Here is a 19,041-nt window from a genome sequence, read left to right on the forward strand (position 1 = left end):
TTTAAGCTTATATTTACCACTGTAAGCTTGACAGTTCCCACACTTAAAGATCTCTCTCATTTTTATCAGTGGTGATATTAACAAGTATATATTATATTGTATAATACAATGTCAGGATTTGGGAGATCAGCAAAACCCAGTGAGCCAGTGGTTTTCAAATGACCAATGCATGATATTACAAGATTATGTATGGATTAAAAAATTTATTCAGAAGGTGAAATACAGCAATGAATTTTTATGCAATAGAGTAAAAAAAGTTCATTGATATATTGCAACTAACATTTCAGAAACTAGCATTGTCCAGGTTTGCTGTAGTGTCAAGAAATTCTATCTACAGTTATCAGAAAAAAGTATTAAAATACTCCCTTTTCCAACTATTACATCATTGTGAGTCTGTCTTTATATATACTTCAACCAAAATCATATATCCCAACAGATAAGAGAATCCAGCTGTCTTTAACAAGCCAGACATTATATTTGCAGAACTAGAAAACAGTGCCATTCTTCTAAGAAGATTTTTGTTTCTGAAAATTTTTTAATAGAAATGTGCTGTTTTGGGAGTATATTTGTCAAGCTTATGAAGTCATGGGTAATACCTATATTATTTTTAGTGAATTAATTTAAAATCTTTTAATTTCTAATATGATAAGTGTTGATAAATGTTTAGATAAAATATGTAAAATCCACATAATAAAAATTCTTTGCTTTTTTAGAAGAGTACAAAGGAATTCTGAGACCAAAATGTTTGAGAACCACTGAGCAGAGAAGGTAACCTTTGAAAATGTCATCAGTAAGAAATAGGATATTAAGGGGAGTATCACTGTTTCCATAAAGTGAAAATATCAAAATCTTATATTATGAATTCTTTTAAAAAACTAGAGTGTATTTGAAGATTAGACATTTAACATTGTGCCTGGAAGAGTAGTTTCTAGTAGATGTTTGGACAGCATTCATTTATTCATCTTTAAGATGATAATTACTGAACATTTATTTTTTTTGATCCAGGCACCATGCGAGATCAAGGAAATTCAGTAGTGAGAAAGACAGATGTGTTCCTATTTTTTGTGGATCTTTTCATTCCAGTGAGGGAAGTAATGTACTAGAGTAAGTGCCAAGCAGGAAATTTAGGGTACTGAGAAAGAGAGTAATGGTTACATAAGGTGAATAAGGAAGTGCTTGCTGAGGAAGTGACGTTTAAGCTGTGACCTGAGGGAGTAGCAGCAGCCAGCTACAAGAAGAGCATTTCAAGCGAGTACTCCCAAAGACACATAACCACCAAGAGGATTCTAGAGTATTTTGCAGCCTGGATACAAACATCTTTTAAAAAATAATTTCCCATTTAATTCTCACAACAGTATTGTACAGTACACATTTGGTGGGTCTAATAAGAATGTCCAGTTAATTGGAATGCTTGGTAACATTTAAAAATTATTTTTCAATATCCTGTGTTAATGGGTCACAGTATTATTGCTTGATTCTATTATCTATAACATAATTGAATATTGCAAAACTTTGTTGTTGTTGTTTAGTTGCTAAGTTGTGTCTGACTCTGCTACCCCATGGACTGTATCCCGCCAGGCTCCTCTGTCCATGGGATTTCCCAGGCAAGAATACTGGAGTGGGTTGCCATTTCCCTCTCCAGGGGATCCTCCCGATCTAAAGAACCATATCTCCTGTGTTAGACAGGAGGATTCTTCAGTGCTGACCCATTAGGGAAGCCCCTATTGTAAAACTTAGGCAAATTATATAAAGTTACAAAAAGAATAAAGTTATTATATAAATATAAAATGTACATATAATCCATTTAATTTCATAGTTCTCTAATGATCAGTAAAATGACCATCAAATTACTTTTATGAATATATTTTTAGGTGGTGGGGGGCTTCCCTAGTGTCTCAGACAGTAAAGAATCTGCCTGTAATTCAGGAAACCTGGGTTTGATCATCATCAAAGTACTTTATGAATATATTTTTAGGTGGCAGAGTTGCCTTTAAGTAAAATGCTACATAGTACAGTCTGTTGTTAATAGGCTTCTAGCAACTTGTAGATGAATTTCATCAATAGGAATGTGCTTATTTATTTGTGCTGACTTCCCATTTCTGCCATCATGACATACTTGATTTGTATATGTCTATAGAATTCATAGTAAGTGTACAGAGCATTTGTGAACTAGATGGTCTACATTTCCTTACTATCTCCCTAACCAGGAACTCTTCATGCTCTTATTTTTAGTCTCCTTTTTTCCTGCTTTAAGTACAGTTGCAACCAATACCCTTTTTTGTTCATCTCTGGAGTCACGTGGTGAGTCCTCAGTCTGGTTTACCGCAGTGGGCAGGCGAGCCCGGGGAGCTGGATTCCAGAGGGCCCAGCTTCACGGCCAGCTGAGAAATACACTGGCGACACTCACGCTGCTTTCTGTTCCTGTTTCTTTGTGTTCCGTGAGTCAGTGTGATGTATTAGAAGTCTTTGGGGCCTAAGAGATTGCATAGGTGGCCATGTGATGTGTGTGTGTGTGTGTGGTATAAAAATGGATACTCTGTCATCTTTGACTTGACAATCATAAAACCTAAATAAAGAGAACCAAGAAATCAAATTTATTATCATTGTCAACATAGATTCCTTTTTCCTGTAATGTAAAATACTCTGTATTAATGACTTGGGCAGCTGTGCTTCAAATCCCCAAGGTGTCTTTGAATTTAGTCATTGTAATTCAGGTAACTTTAAGGTTTCTTAAGAGTGGGTGTTTTTGTTGTTTTTGTTCCGTGAGGAGAAGGCATGGCATTTTTAATCAGTTCTCTGGGGGAAAGCTTGACTACATGCTCCAAACTTAAGTTTGTTGATTCAATGTTGCTAAATAAAATTTTAGAATAATTGAATAATTTGGGCAGAAAGAACTTTGTCCTTTTAGATCTAACAGCTGTCATCCAGTTTGTGAGTTTACATTAAGGAATATAAATAATTTGGTTCTCCAAAACTGAAAAATTATTGTCATTTTAGCCTTTCAGGAAATTGTGAGTGTGGCAGCACTCCATAAATTATTATAATGGAACTAATAATAATTTATGTAGTTCAAAAGAAAGATAGGCATCTTAAACCATTTGGTTTCATTAAAGGGGTCTGATAAATGCATTTCTAAGTATGAATATTTTGGGGGGATAAAAATTGTCCTTTTATTTACAGAGTTTGACAGTTTCAATTTTCATGTGTCGTGGTTCTTTACAGGATCCAAAGTGTTTCTTACTGTACTTTTGGGATATTTAGTTGTAATTTTCTTTTAAGGAACAAAGAAGGACAAATGTGATTAAACACAATAATGGAATTTGAGTTTCCTTTTGTTAATCTTTATCGCCAAGTTAATTAAGTACAATAGGCAACTTGTACAAATGATGAAAAAGCAGTTATAAATTTCCTCCATTCTAAAATTTCTCCTATAAGCTTCTCTCCTCTTTGCTTTCTTTCCTTCCCACTTAACTACTTAAATAATGTTAACTATTGAAATAATATTCATTTGTAAACAGTCAAAATGGTACAGAGATAAGATGTCCAGAAAAAAACATGAGAGACCATGCCCCAAACTTTTGTGGGCATTCTGTCAGCTTCTCTATTTACATAAATAAATATATAAACATCTAGCACTTAAATTTGTATGTATTTAAAAATAAACATATAAATGGCATCGTGTTTACATAGTATTCTGCAAGTTGCCTTTTTCACTTGTCTTGGGAAGTGATGTCAGTACATTTTTTTACTTTATTCTTTTTAACTGTTGCATACAATTCTATGGTATAGATGTACCATAGTTAATTTGACCAATCCTTATATCTCTTTCTATATACATATATTTCTTCAAGATACGACTGTATCAGTAGCTTTTCGGCCCTAATGTTCCGGTTGTTTAATTGCTAAATCTTGTTTGACTCTTTTGCAACCCCTAAGACTATAGCCCACCAGGCTCCTCTGTCCGTGGGATTTCCCAGGCAAGAATGCTGGAGTGAGTTGCTGTTTCCTTCTCCAGAGGATCTTCCTGACCCAGGGATTGTACCTGGGTTTCCTGCATTGCAGGAGGATTCTTACTACTTAGCCACCAGGGAAGCCAATCTTCCTATCGCTTGCACTTAAAGTCTCCGTTTTCTGAAATCTATATTGGCTTTCTGAGACTCCATCACCATCTCATATTCAATTTCATTCTCTTCTCTTCTTGCCAGTGGTATTTCTTATTGGCATCTTAAAAAGTTGTGGCCCAGATATGTCTGTAAGAACCAATCAGTCTCAAGTTTTATATGTCAGGTGTATAAGGAATTTTATTGCACTTTGATGGTAGCCTGTGGGACAGGTAGCACAAATCCAGTGGTTTGCATTAATTATAAATACAGATGGTAATTAAATGGTGCACACAGTGAATTTATTCAGCAGTCAAAAGTGTGTGTTAAAGTAACTATTAAAAATTCTGTTCTTTTGGTGAGGAAATTGTTGTGAAGTCTATTTTTAAATGATTTTGATATGTTTTATTTAGATTTAAAAATGTCTGTCTTAAAAAATAATATTATTTCTAAGCTATTTAAGAATATTTCCAGAAACAAAAAAAAGAAAAACTGATGGTAAGTGTAGGGTTTTTTTTTAAACTAAAGAACCTTAATGTGCTCTCCAGTGAACACTTAATAGAGAGGAAGGACAAGCCTAAAGAAATGGTAAATTGGCATCAGGAGAGAATGAGGCTCAAGTAAGAGTAACAGCAATAACTAAAAGAGACTAAAATTTGTTACCCAGGTAATCACTACGGCCTCATTGGAAACAGAGTTCTCAAGATTGAGAAAAGATACCCTCGAAGCTAACTAGTTTTCTTATTTGAGCCCTGACGAATTCACAAACCAAAAAGCACTGAAGAGTTTTAGAAGTTGAGATAGCAAAGAACAGATTATATTTGAATCTGAATAAAAGTTTGCTTTTTTCTGTGCTGATTCATAAAAATTAAATTTAGCATTGAAGACACTTAATATTTCTCACTCATTGAAACGAGAAGAATTGAGGGCTGTGATTTTCGGTTTGAGAAGTTAAAGCAATACGACAGAACTCTCTAGAATCTTGAGGTTAGATTAGGCCAAAGGTAGCATTTCAGTGTTTGGGAAGCTTTTTTAGGCAAGTTAAATTTCAAACTCATAGTTTAAATTTACACGTGATTGAGATAGTTTTAGTTGAATGCTGTTTGTACATAGTTAATTCTGTTTATGTGTTGTGTGTGTGTGTGTGTGTATGCACACATAGTTAATTCTATTTAAGTTGTGTGTCTGTATACATACACACACATTTTTTTAGTTAATGGAAAAGTTTTCAGACATGGACAAGTGTAGAGAGAATATCATGAACCACCATCATGTACCTATCACTTGGTTTCCAACATTTATCAATTTAAGGCCAACCTTGTCTCTTCTGTACTCCCACCTACTTTTCCTCTCGACCCTAGGTTATTTTAAAACAAATCACAAGCGTATAATTTTAATCACAAATATTTCAGTATTTCTCTAGGAGACTTTAAAATAATGACCGTAATACCATGGTCATTAATAATAATGACCACAACACCTCCAAAACTAGAAATAATTCCTAATAACATGTATCATCAAACATCTAATCAGCTTTTTAAATTTCCTGGTTGTCTTTTTGTTATGTTTGACTCTTTGCAACCCCATAGACTGTAGCCCAGCAGGCTCTTCTGTCCATGGGATTTCCCAGGCAAGAATACTGGAGTGGGGTGCCATTTCCTTCTCCAGGAGACCTTCCCAACCCAGGGACTGAACCTGCACCTCCTGCATTGGCAGGCAGATTCTTTATCACTGTACCACCCGGGAATCCTTGTTTCAGTAAGAATCCAAATAAACTGATGCATTGTAATTTGTTGATATATCCATTAAATCTCTTTTTGAAAAAAACATTTTCTTTTAGCTTTATATTTTCAGTTAATGTTTTGTGGGTTTTTTTATTTTGGCCATGTTGCTTGGCATGAGGGATCTCAGTTTCCCAAGCAGAGATTGAACCTGTGCCCGTTGCAGCGGAAGCATGGAGTTCTAATCACTGGCCCATCAGGGAATTCCCTTGAGTTAATTTTACAGAAGCGTTGCAAAAATAGTACAGCTTCCCTACCTGTTAACATCTTACGTATAGTACAGTTACCAGAACTAAGAAATTAACATTGGTGCAATATTAGTTACTAAGGGTATTGTATTTCCCCAGTGTTTACACTGATACTCCTTTTCTGTTCCAGGACCTGATGTAGTATTCCACATTGCATTTGGTTGTCATGCTGCCTTCGTTTCTTCTAATCTGATAGTTCTGTAGTTCTTTCTTATCTCTTGGGACATTAAAACTTTTGAAGGCTCCTGGTCTGTTATTTTGTAGAGTGTCTGTTACGATTAGGTTGAGGTTGTACATTATTGTGAAGAATATTACAGAGACAACATACCCGTCTCAGTGTGTACCCATCTGAGGGTACATATTAGTATCACCTGTTGTTTTTTATTTTTCTTTGTTGAGGTAGCATTGGTTTATGACTTTGTTTTACAGGTACTTTATAATTTCACTCCTGTTTACAGTACAGTGTGCTCACCACCGAAAATTTAATGTCCACTGTCACCAGACAGTCAATCCTCTTCACCCGTTTCACTCTGCCCTGCCCACCCTTTCCCTTCTGGCAACTACTACTCTGTTCTCTGTGCCTATCTGTTTATTTCTGTGTTTTTGTTCGGCTTGTTTTGTTCACTTATTTTGTTTTTTATATTCCACACAAGTGAATCATATGGTGTTCATCTTTCTCTGTCTGACTTATTTCACTTAGAGTAATACCATCAAGGTCTACTTCTTTTGTCACAAGGCAAGATTTCATCTCTTTTGTGACTGTTTATAGACACACACAAACACATACACACACCCCATTTCTTCTTTAGCTATTCATCTGATAATGAGCATTTGTTTTTTTCCATCTTTTGGCTGTTGTATAATATGCTGCCATTAATATAGGGATGCACATATCTTTTTGAATTAGTGTTTTCGTATTCTTTGGATAAATTCCCAGAAGAGGACTAGCTGGATCATTTGTCATTATTCAATTGCCGAGTCCTGCCTGACTCTTTGCAACCCCACGGACTGCAGCATGCCGGGCTTTCCTGTCCTCCACTGTCTTCCAGAGTTTGCTCAAATTCACGTCCATTAAGTCAGTGATGCTGTCTAACCATTGCATCCTGTGCTGCTCCCTTCTGTTGCCTTTAGTCATTCCCAGCATCGGGGTCTTTTCCAGTGAGTGGACTCTTCACGTCAGATGGCCAAAGTATTGGAGTTTCAGTTTCAGCTGCAGTCCTTCCAGTGAATATTCAGGGTTGATTTTCTTTAGGTGTGACTGGTTTGATCTCCTTGCAGTCCAAGGGACTCTCAAGAGTCTTCTCCAACACCACAATTCAAAAGCATCAATTCTTTGGCATTCAGCCTTCTTTATGGTCCAGTTCTCACTTCTGTACATGACTGCTGGAAAAACTATGGACTTTTGTCAACAAAGTGATGTCTATGCTTTTTAATACTCTAAGTTTGTTGTAGCTTTTCTTCTAAGGAGCAAGCTTCTTTTAATTTCATGGCTGTAGTCACCATCTGCGGTGATTTTGGAGCCCCAGAAAATAAAATCTGTCACTGGTTCCACTTTTTCCCCTTCTATTTGCCATGAAGTGATGGGACCAGATGCCATGATCTTAGTTTTTTTAATATTAAGTTTTTTTTTTTTCTAAACTGTATCCAGCTTTATTAAAGATACTTTTCATAAACAATCATGGTATTTCAGGCAGGACATGGGCAGACAATCATTAACAGTATACAACTTTCAAACTCCCTTTTTCATGGACTACCAAAATCAGAAAGCCACTATAAAACCCAATGAAATCTTCATGTGATGCTCTGAACAGGGAAAGTTTAGAGTGAGGGTTGACATGTTACATTTAGCATGTTGTTTAACAACTTTTCACAAGCTGACCCTAACTTTCAGGAAATGGAAATGGAAATGGCAGAAGTACCACTCTGAGGAGCCACAGTCTAAAAAAGGAACCGCAGCTCTTTTGAAGGACGCCATCTCAATGGTGACACTAGGAAGTCCAGATTGCCTGACATACTGGTCATCAATTTTGGGGGGGCGTGGGGTTCAGGTTCCAACAGGTCTCTGGGTTTAGGGGAGTCAAGTCTATGCTGAGGTGGAGAGGAAGAGAGGACATAAAAACTAAATTTTAGTTTCTCCACACCACAAGGCATTTGTGCCAAGGTGGCTAATGTGTGTCAACATCAAGGAATCCCTCCTTCCTGGGAACCAAGAGGAAGTATCTCAAAACTAGACGGGAAAGGTATTTTTCCCCCACGTCAATTCAGCTTCGGAGACATTCTGTTAGTGATGTGCCCTTCCCCCAAAAACAACAATGAAGTGTTCTGTGTGCTAACAATATAGCTTAAAAAAAAAAAAGTAAAACAAAATTCTGCATTTTTATAAAACTTGATAAAAAAAATAGTATTTCAAACTGTACAGTCACCAGAAGTACACAGTTATCAAAAATGCACACACTTCACTTGGCATCTTCAGCACCTTCAGCTTTCTGCGCCTGGTCTGTTTTGGCATCTCCATTTTCTGCAGGGTTATTCCCATCCTTGCCAGCATCAGCTTTCCCCTTTTTCCCTTTGGGTACCTTCTCTCCCTTCTTTGCAGGGGCCTTTTTAGGCTTGGGCTCTGGCTTTGGAGGAGCAGGTTTAGCAGATAACCTTGCAGATCTTCTCTGTGGTTCATCCTTCACCTTGGCTTTATCTCCTTTAGCATCCCTTCAGCCTTTCTCTTGGGCATGGTGGCTGTGGCGGCGGGACGTAGGCGCTGGACGCGGGGATGCAGTGGCGCGCGGGCTTTAAGTCGGCCCAGGGGTCGCTCTTGCCTCTTCTTCACACTGCTCGAATATTGGGTTTTAAGCCAGCTTTTTCACTCTCCTCTTCAGCTGGATTATATGGTAGTTCTTTTTTTTTTTTTTTTTTTTTTTTTGAGGACTCTCCATATTGTTTTCCAAAGTGATTGTACCGATTTAAATACCTGCCAATAGTGTAGTGTTTTCTCCAGATCCTTGCCAATGCTTGTTTTTGGCAATAGCCATTCTGATGTGTAAGAGGTAATGTATCATTGTGGGTTTGACTTGCCTATCCCCAATAGTTAGTGATGTTGAACATCTTTTCATATGTCTGTTGGCCATCTGTATGTCTTCTTTTGAAAAATGTCTATTCAGTTCCTCTGCCTGTTTTTTAGTTTGATGTCCCATTCTGTCATTTTTACTTTTGCTGCTTCTTGCCTGAGGAGGCATACCCAGAAACATATTACTAAGACTGGTGTCAGAGGGTGCCGCCTATAGTTTCTGTTTAGGAGTTTTATGGTGTCAGGTCTTACATTCATTTTGAGTTAGTTTTGTGTATGGTATAAGATGAGGGTCTAGTTTCATTCTTTCGCATGTGAGTACCCAGTTTTGCCAACACCATCTGTTCAAGAGACTGTCCTATTTCTGTTGTGTGGTTTTGACTCCTTTGTCATAAGTGAGTTGGCCACATATAAGTGTGTTTAGTTCTGGGCTCTCATTTCTGCTCCACTGATCTGTGTATCTGTGGTGTTTTTTTTTTCCCCTCAGTTTCCTTTTTTTTTTTTTCCTGTAGTTTTTGCCTCTGCGCTGGATTTGTGTTTTACAGTTACAATGAGGTTTGTATAGAATGTCTCATAGGTTAAAATAGGCTTTCCTCTGATGATGGCATCTTGATAGCATTTGCCTCTATGGGTTCTGGCCTTTCCCTCTCCTCTGCCACCCTTGCTTTTGTTGTCTCAGATTATCCTTTTTTATGTTGTGAGTTTATTACCAAGTTGAAGTAGTTATAATTACTGTTACTGCATTTTTTTCCCGCTTTAACATTTATGTTTCAATGTTTTTTATTTTGTGAAAAAGACCTATTTTGAGGCTTGAAACTTCTGATCCAATTCTGAGAATATAAAGAAATACTATATTGTTTAAAAAAAAACAAACAGGAAAGTAGCGTGTAATATAGTATTATTAACTAAAGTATAGATTTTGTTCAGATTTCACAAAATTTTATGCTTGTGTCCATTATTTGTTTTCATATCTTATTCAAAATTCTACACTATAGTTAGTTGCATTGAGCAATTCAGTTGCATGCAACAAGTTCTGATAAATTCTCTTTTCACTTTCATTCTGTTACAGATATTTTCTAATTTTATGTGTTATGGCTGCTTAGATACACCCATCATTTAAAAATGGACATTTAATTTCCAAATATGGGATTTTTAAAGTATCTTTATTAATTTTTCATTTAAATACGGTCTTCTTGGCAATCGCCTGCTGTGTTTTTTCAGTCTTTTAACTTTATTGAGGCTTCCAGGGGCTCAGGCAAAGATCTCTCTTGATAAATGTCACATTGCACTTGAAAATATGTGAGTTACTTTTGAATATCTTTTGATGTTGATTTCTAACATAATTCAGTGATAAGAGAACAGACTCAATATGATTCCAATACCTTTAGACCATGAAACTTTCGCACCTTGTGTTACATCCCTGGATATGCTCCGGTGTCTCCTGATTTATAGCCTCTTGAGTAGAATTTATGCCCTGCTGCTGAGTGGAGATTGTGCAGTCTCAGTCGTGTTGCGTTGGTTCACAGTGCCTCTCGGGCTTGCTGTGTCCTGCTTCTCTGTGTGTTCATTCTGTTAGTTTCTGAAAGTTTGACACTGAAACTCCAACTAAACATCTTGATTTTCTTCTTAAAAATAATTATAATATATTGTAGAACTGTATATAACTTTGTTCTGTATTTTGCAAGTCTCCTATAAATGTGTTATCATACTTTCATAATTTAAAAGAGAAAAAAGCAAAGACACCTGATACAGAGTTGATGTTTTTGACTTCTGCCTACTCATCACTTTATTCAGAGTCCTCTGTCCTCTTGCCTTTTGTTTCTGGTAGGAGAGCTCCTTTCTACATTTCTTGCAGGCAGGTCTGATGTTGAACTCCTTCAGCTTTTGTTTCGTGGGAAAGTATTTGCCCTTCATACCTGCATAACTTTCCTGGCTATAGGGTCTTTGGCTGACAGTGCTTATCTTTGAGAATTTTGAGCTTTTCATTTCACTATCGCCTGGGCTGAAGCATCTGCTCATTTCCTAGTGGTGGTGCCTTTGTCGGTTACCATATGTTTTTTTCCTGGCTGCCTCTAAATTTCGTCGTTGACTTTTGACAGTTTTAATATCTCCAGTGTGTCTTGGAGAAGTCTTTTTGCACTGAGGTGATTATGTGTTCTCATAGCTTCATGGACTTGTATATCCAACTCGTTTTGGGGATTGGGAAGTTTTCAGCTATCATTTCTTTCTTTTTTTTTTTTTTCATTTATTTTAATTAGTTGGAGGCTAATTACTTTACAGTATTGTAGTGGTTTTTGTCATACATTGACATGAATCAGCCATGGATTTACATGTATTCCCCATCCCGATCCCCCCTCCCACCTCCCTCTCCACCCGATCCCTCTGGGTCTTCCCAGTGCACCAGCCCCGAGCACTTGTCTCATGCATCCAACCTGGGCTGGTGATCTGTTTCACCCCTGATAATATACATGTTTTGATGCTGTTCTCTCGAAACATCCCACCCTCGCCTTCTCCCACAGAGTCCAAAAGTCTGTTCTGTACATCTGTGTCTCTTTTTCTGTTTTGCATATAGGGTTATCATTACCATCTTTATAAATTCTATATATATGTGTTAGTATACTGTAATGTTCTTTATCTTTCTGGCTTACCTCACTCTGTATAATGGGCTCCAGTTTCATCCATCTCATTAGAACTGATTCAAATGAATTCTTTTTAATGGCTGAGTAATATTCCATGGTGTATATGTACCACAGCTTCCTTATCCATTCGTCTGCTGATGGGCATCTAGGTTGCTTCCATGTCCTGGATATTATAAACAATGCTGTGATGAACATTGGGGTGCATGTGTCTCTTTCAGATCTGGTTTCCTTGGTGTGTATGCCCAGAAGTGGTATAGATAAACTATGATTCCTTCTCCTTCCCTCCTCCTTCTGGGATGCTTGTTATGCTAATGTTGCCTTCCTAAAAGAGTCAGATAGTTCTTGAAGAATTTCTTCTTTTTAAAAAATATTTTACTTATTTATTATTGAAGAGTATTTGATTTACAGTGTTAGTTTCTGCTGTGTAGCAGTGTGAATCAGCTATACATATGTCCACACTTTTTTAGATTATTTCCTCTTATAGGTCATTACAGAGTATCAAGTACAGTTCCCTGTGCTATATGTTATAGTCAGGTCCTTATATATACACCACTGTGTATAAAATAATTACTAATATCAGTCCCAATCCCACAGTTTATCCCTGCCCTCCCGCTTTCTCTCTCGGTAAATCATGTTTGTTTTTTACATCTGTGACTCTGTTGCTGTGTGTGAATAAGTTCATTTATGCTTTTTTTTTTTAGATGCCACATACAAGCAATATCATGATATTTGTCTTTCTCTGACAGTCACTAGGTCCATCCATGTTGCTGGGCAGTATTTCTTTTTTTTCTCTTTTCCTTTTTTGATGACCTGTTCCTCTGCTGGTGCATTTGAAGTAGCAAACGTCTGTCTTCTTGAGGTAGTTTTTGGTTTGGTTTGGTTTCTTTTTTTTTAAATTTGATTCTAAGGATTCAGCAGATTAGAAATTAGAGCCCTTTCTTTTGTTTGCCAGTGGGTGGTACTATAACACAAGCCTTTTGTTTTCCTTAACCTCAGCTGCCTCTGGTTATGTTTGAGACTTGGCGCTTTGCACCTGTCATAGGTGTTGCCCATTGACCTTACTGATGTGTTGCTGCTGTGGGTTGCTGGCGTTGCCACCTGGGACACTGGGATGGTGACTGCTTCTGCTGTGTCCAGGAGCGCTCAAGCCACAGGCCCTGCCGCAGGCGGGAGGAGCGGGGGCAAGGTTGCCCTTGCTGTGTCTGGGATTGTCGTCTTTGCAGGGCCTCTGCTCTGGGCAAGGGGTCAGAGCTGCCGGTGCCTCCGTACCTGAAGGAATGGAGTCACAGGCCCCTCTGCCGCCGCTCTCTACTGTCTGTGACGGTGAGAGCCACTGCGGCCAGGAGGCTGGGGTCACCTGGCCACCTCCTCTGCTGCTGCCGGCTTCCCTCGGGCTGTGGCTCAGCTGCTGCCACCAATAGCTGGAACGGCAGGCGCTGCCTTCGTATTCCTCTGGGCTGTTTCCCCTGTGTTCCAGTCTGCCCTCCTTAGGTGTACACATGTGTGAGACTCTGGCATCACGGTGTGTTGGGCAGAGGTGCCTTTGTTGAGTGCAGATGTTTAGTGGTTGCAGATTAAAGGGGAGAGACAAAGGGAGCATCTCAGTGCATCACGGTGCTTTCAGGATCACTTAGTACTGGTGGTGCTAATCTTGATCATTTGCTTAGTCTTCTAGGTTTCTCCACTGTTAAGTTGATTTTTCTTTATTGACTCTAAGACTGGGGTCATTTGTCTTAGTCGTTTCAGAGTCAGTTTCTTTAATTGAATTTCCAGAGTGGTATTTCACATATTCTGTAAGTTGTCTTAAAAGTAGAGGCTTATTCAGTGCAGACTGATTTTCATGTAGGTGGTTAAGTACTTCCATGAGGAGGTGGTGGTTTAGTCACTAAGTTGTGTCCTACTCTTGTGACCCCCAAGCTCCTCTGTCCATGGAATCTTCCAGGCAGGAATACTGGCGTGGATTGCCATTTCCTTCTCTATGGGATATTCCCAACCCATGGATTGAACCTGGGTCTCTTGCATTGCAGGCAGATTCTTTACTGACTGAGCCACCAGGGAAGGTACTTCTATCAGGAGGCCATAATATCTGATTATTTCTCTTGTTGTGTTATTCCTTTAGTTTTTTAGGTCTCAAATCTGGTTTAAAAAAAAAAATCAGTACAGTTTATTCATTAAAAAATCTTTGCCAGCATTTTGCTGATATTTTTTTGATGTGATTTTATTACACTGGTAGCTTATTTTTAAATCTTTTAAGCCCATATTATAAAAGATTCTGTCTAGTTTGTTCTCAGTAATTCAGTGGTATCAGTTGATTTCAGACTATAGACAAGTTTAATACATAGGTAAAGAATAAAAGTACAGTGAAATCATAACTAGTCTCTCAAAGTATTCCTAATTATTATCGCTAATAAGACTAGGTACCCTGGTACTCTAGGTCCTCTGCTTTTTCAAAAACTCTAGTGAGAAGCAGAACTAGCAAGCCACACTTAATTTGCCTTTTTGATAACGATTTGTTATCATAGCGTGAAGGGTGGTTTTTCTTGTTACGAAACTTTCCTGAGGTGTTTCTGTAGTTTACTGCTGTATTAGTTTCCCGGGACTACTGTAACAAATTAGCACAACTTGGTGTCTTAACAACGGCATTTTATTCTCTCACACAGTTCTGGAGGCTGTGTGTCCTAATCAAGATGTTGGAGGTTCTAAGGGTTCTCAGGGAGAATCCACTTTGCTACTGTTAGCTTCTGGAGGGTGGAGGCATTCCTTGACTTGTGGCGATACCATTCCATCCCGTCTCCATGTTCACAACACTTTCTCCTCTGGTGTATCTAATTTCTCTCAGCCTGTCTCCTTTAAAAACATGTATGATGATATTTAGAGCCCACCAGGATAATCTCCTCAGTGCAGAGATCCTTAATTTAAATACATCTGCAGACTGTGTACTGTATAAAGTAACACTCACTGGTTTCAGAACTTGTTATCTTTGGAGGACACCGTTCAGCCCCCTACATCTTCTCTCACTATACTCAAAGACTCTTTGTTTGATGGCTTTCCTTATGTCATTTTTAGTCTTTGTCTTAAAGTCAGTCTTATCTGATATAAGTATAGCTACCCTAGCTTTGTTTTGGTTTCCACTTGCATGGAATATCTTTTTCCATGTGTCTTTGTGTGTCCTTAAAGCTGAATTGAGTTTCTTGTAGGCAGCATATAGTTAAGTCCATTTTTTAATCCATTCAGCCCTCGGTATCTTTGATTGAGTAATTCAGTTCATTTACATTTAAAATAACTATTGATAGATATGGAGTTAGTATTGACACTTTGTTAATTGTTTTCTGTTTTGTGGTTACTTTCTTTTCATGCTGTCTTCGTTTGTAATTTGATTTTCTGTAGTGGTATTGTTAGATTTCCTTTGTCTTTTGTAAATCTCATAGATTTTTGCTTTGTGTTTACTATGAAGCTTATATGAAACATTAATTTCAGTTTATTTTAAGCTGATAACATCAAATGCACACTAGAACTCCACATTTTTCACTCCTCTACTCCATGTTTTCTATTTTTAATTTCACAGTTTGCACCATTTTACCATCTGTAACCATTAATAATTTTTACATACTTTTGTGTTTCAACTTCATACTAGATTTATAACTGATTTATCTGCCATCATTATAACATTAGAGTATTCTGAATTTGGTGGCACTGATGGTAAAGAATCCAGCTGCCAATGCAGGAGACACAAGACATGCAGTTTCAATCCCCAGTCCCCTTGGGGTTGGGAAGAGCCCCAAGAGAAGGAAATGGCAACACGCTCCAGGAGAATTCCACGGACAGAGGAACCTGGCGGGCTACAGTCCATGGGGCTGCAAGGAGTCGGACGCAACTGAGCACTCTATACTACTACACTGCTTACCTTGACCAGTGACATTTGTGTTTCTGTGTTTTCCTGTTATTAATTAGCATCCTTTTGTTTCAGCCGGATAGGTCTTTTATCAGCTCTTGTGAGGCTGATCTAATACTCGTGAACTCTTTCAGCTTTCATGTCTCTGGAAAACTTTTTCTCTCTCCTTCAATTCTGAGCTGGGTAGAATATTATGAGTTGACTTTTTTTTTTCTCTTCCTTTTAGCACTTTGCAGGCAAGAGGAAAGTAACACAGCGTAGTCAAAGTTATTGCTGAAAAATCTGCTTAAAGTCTTATGTTTGGTGTTCCCTTGTACATAGCCAGTTTTTCTTTTGTTGCTCTTAAGATTCTGCCCTTTAATTTTTGATAATGCTGACTTTAAAAAATACATAATGTGACAGTTACGAGTTAAGTTTTACTGGCAATATGAGGACTATAGCCCAGGAGACAGCGTTTCAGATAGCTCTGAGAAACTGCTCCAAAGAGGTAGGGGGAAGGTCAGTATGTATGTGATCTTGGTGAAGAGGGAATTCTTGTAATCAAGCATATATTTTTTGCAGAAGAGGTTTCTCCTAGTCACGAGGAGCAAACATCATCATGAAGGAATTTAGTGCTTTTCTGGATATGAGGAGATGCAAGAATTGGACTCCTGAAACTATCTAACTATGTGAAGACCTGTTCTGCCAGCTTTTCCAGAGCACAGAGTGCCTCATTTCTGCCCTCCACCTTGAACTCTCTTCAGGGGTGTTGAAGGTCAGCAGCTGCAGTGGCCTTTTTTAGTCTTTGTAGAGGTAGATGGCAAGTGCCCATGGTAGGTGCAGTTTGTAGTTGACAATAAGTTAATCATAGTGTGTCTTTGTCTCTTTGGATTCATCTTATGGAACTTTCTGGGATTCCTGGCTCTGGACATTTGTTTTCTTTTCCATGTTAGGTAAGTTTTCAGGCATTATTTCTTTAAATATACTTTCTCCCCCTTTTCTGTCTTTTCTCCTTCAAGTATCCCTGGTAATGCAACTATTGATTCAGTTGATGTGCCATAAGTCCCTTAAGCTATCTTCACTATTTTTTATTTTGTTCCTCTGATTGGATGAATTTCACTGTCCTCTTGAAGAGTTAGTTCACTCATCTTTTCTTCCCTCTGTATTGTCTAATCTGTTTCTGAACCTCTCTGTGGAGCTTTTCATTTGTTACTGTATTCTTCAGCTCTGTGATTTCTGTTTAGTATTTTCTTGTATTTTTTTCTTTGTTGAAATTCACTTTATTCATGCATCATTCTCCTGACCTTGATAAGTATCTTTATTGTCATCATTTTGAGCTCTTCATAAGGTAAATCACTTATCTCAATTTTATTAATAAGGCTTTTTCCCTGGGGTTTTATCTTGTTTTTTATTTGGAACCTGTTTCTTCATTTTCTTGGACTCTATGTTGGTTTCTGTGCATTAGATAAAACAGTTAACTTCCTCCACTCCTGAACGAGTGGCCTTGTGTGGGAGATGAAGCTTATTGTTCAAACTTTGTCTCTGAAACCTTTGTGATTGTCTAAGGAGCCCTCTGCGTCTTAATGGCTCTGGGTACTTGGGGTGTGCCAACGCATGTCAGTGTCCCAAAGTGGGATCTCAGTCAGTACCTCGATGCAGACTGATTAGAACTTGGGCCATCAGGCAGGGGTTTAAGTATGCAGATATATCTCTTTCAGGGGGAGAGTGGGAGGTGGGCATTTCTGTCTACTCTGTCTGCACGGAAGCCCTGGATGATGGTTACCGACCGTTCCCTCTTTTACTAATGCCCTTCTGAAACAGTGAAAACAAGCCTAAGTGGCCACCAGAACCAGGTTGTCAAGAGATGTGTCGTCTTGGCAGCAGCCACAAAAGCTGGGACACCAGGCCTGTGCACAGAGCTTTCATGGAGTTACTGATAACCTGGGAGCGTGGGACAAGCTGGGAGTGTGCCAAGATGGTGCCCACCTATTTGCACATCCTCAGGGCTGGGTTGGGGTTTATGGGGAGGATGTCTCAGTGTTTCAGTGTGGATTTTTTTCTTATTTATCCAGTGTGTAAGAGTCATGCAGCTAGTTTCTGGATTTTTTTCAAAGGTAATTGTTCCATGTGTAACTGTGGATTTGGTGTGTTTGTGGGAAGAGAGGCATTCAGGAGCCTTCTTTGTTACCTATCATCTTTAACTGGGACCCCCTCTTCACACTTCTTTGTGAAATGCATTTCTACCTTTCTCAAGAAACACAGAGTTGCACTGAAATATATACATAACCATGTGTAAGACAGGTAGTGGGAAGTTGCTGTGTATCACAGGGGCTCAGCCCGGTGCTCTGTGACAACCTAGAGGGGTGGGATTGGGGGCGGGGGTTCGGAAGGGGGGGAAGGAGGTTCAAGAGGGAGGGGACATACTTATGGCAGTGCAGAGCCACAGGAGACGTGGGTTCGATCCCTGGGTCTGGAAGCTCCCCTGGAGGAGGGACGGCAACCTACTCCAGAATCCCATGGACAGAGGAGCCTGGTGGGCTACAGTCCCATAGGGTTGCAAAGAGTCGGACACGACCAAAGTGACTTAGCATGCACACGTGGCTGCTTCATGTTGTAACGCAGAAACCAACACAAGAATGTTAAACAATTATCCTCCAGTTAAAATTAAAAAAATTTTAGACAAGCATTAGTTTGTTATCTTATTATAAATTATACCCCAGTGAAAATATTCTGGTATTTTACATTTTTAAATTACCAAGTGTAAAATTAGGAAAAATTCCAAAACATATAGGAAGAAGAAAATTATATAATATACATGTGTGTAACCACCACCCAGTCTTAATACTGACATTTTACAGTATTTGCTTTAGGTTAGCCTTTTAAAAAGCAAATCAAATGCTAAAAGTACAGCTAAAACTTTATCCCAGTCTTTGCCTCTACAGAATAAGGAAGGAGGAAATCAGTATCCTGACTTTGGTATCTGTTTCCATACTTGTTTTCATTATTTTGAGCTTATGTATGTATCTACAAAGAATATGTATTTTCTATACATGTGGTCATACTGTTTATAAATTTCTTTATGATTTTTATTTCATGGTTCCTTTGCAGCACTCTGACTATTATATGCCTGGGTGTGTCTTCATTTGGATCTGTCTTGTTTGGAGCTTGCTAAGCTCAATGGGTATGAGTGTGAGTAAACTCCGGGAGTTGGTGATGGACAGGGAGGCCTGGCGTGCTGCAATTCATGGGGTCGCAAAGAGTTGGACACAACTGAGCAAGTGAACTGAACTGAAGCTTTATGAACGTATACACTTATATTTCAGAGATTCATTTTCCACAAA

General features: G+C 38.5%; 1 protein-coding gene and 1 pseudogene across 1 annotated transcript in view; one reads left to right on the forward strand and one right to left on the reverse strand.

The window, feature by feature from the left end:
• SDHAF3 (succinate dehydrogenase complex assembly factor 3) overlaps positions 1-19,041 on the forward strand; it is an 86,212-nt gene that overhangs the window by 57,767 nt on the left and 9,404 nt on the right. The gene's annotated exons all lie outside the window — the stretch shown is intronic.
• Positions 7,995-8,857, reverse strand: LOC122674167 (annotated as a pseudogene).

Source organism: Cervus elaphus, chromosome 18 (genome assembly GCF_910594005.1).
Source record: "Cervus elaphus chromosome 18, mCerEla1.1, whole genome shotgun sequence".
Classification (NCBI taxonomy): Eukaryota; Metazoa; Chordata; class Mammalia; order Artiodactyla; family Cervidae; genus Cervus; species Cervus elaphus.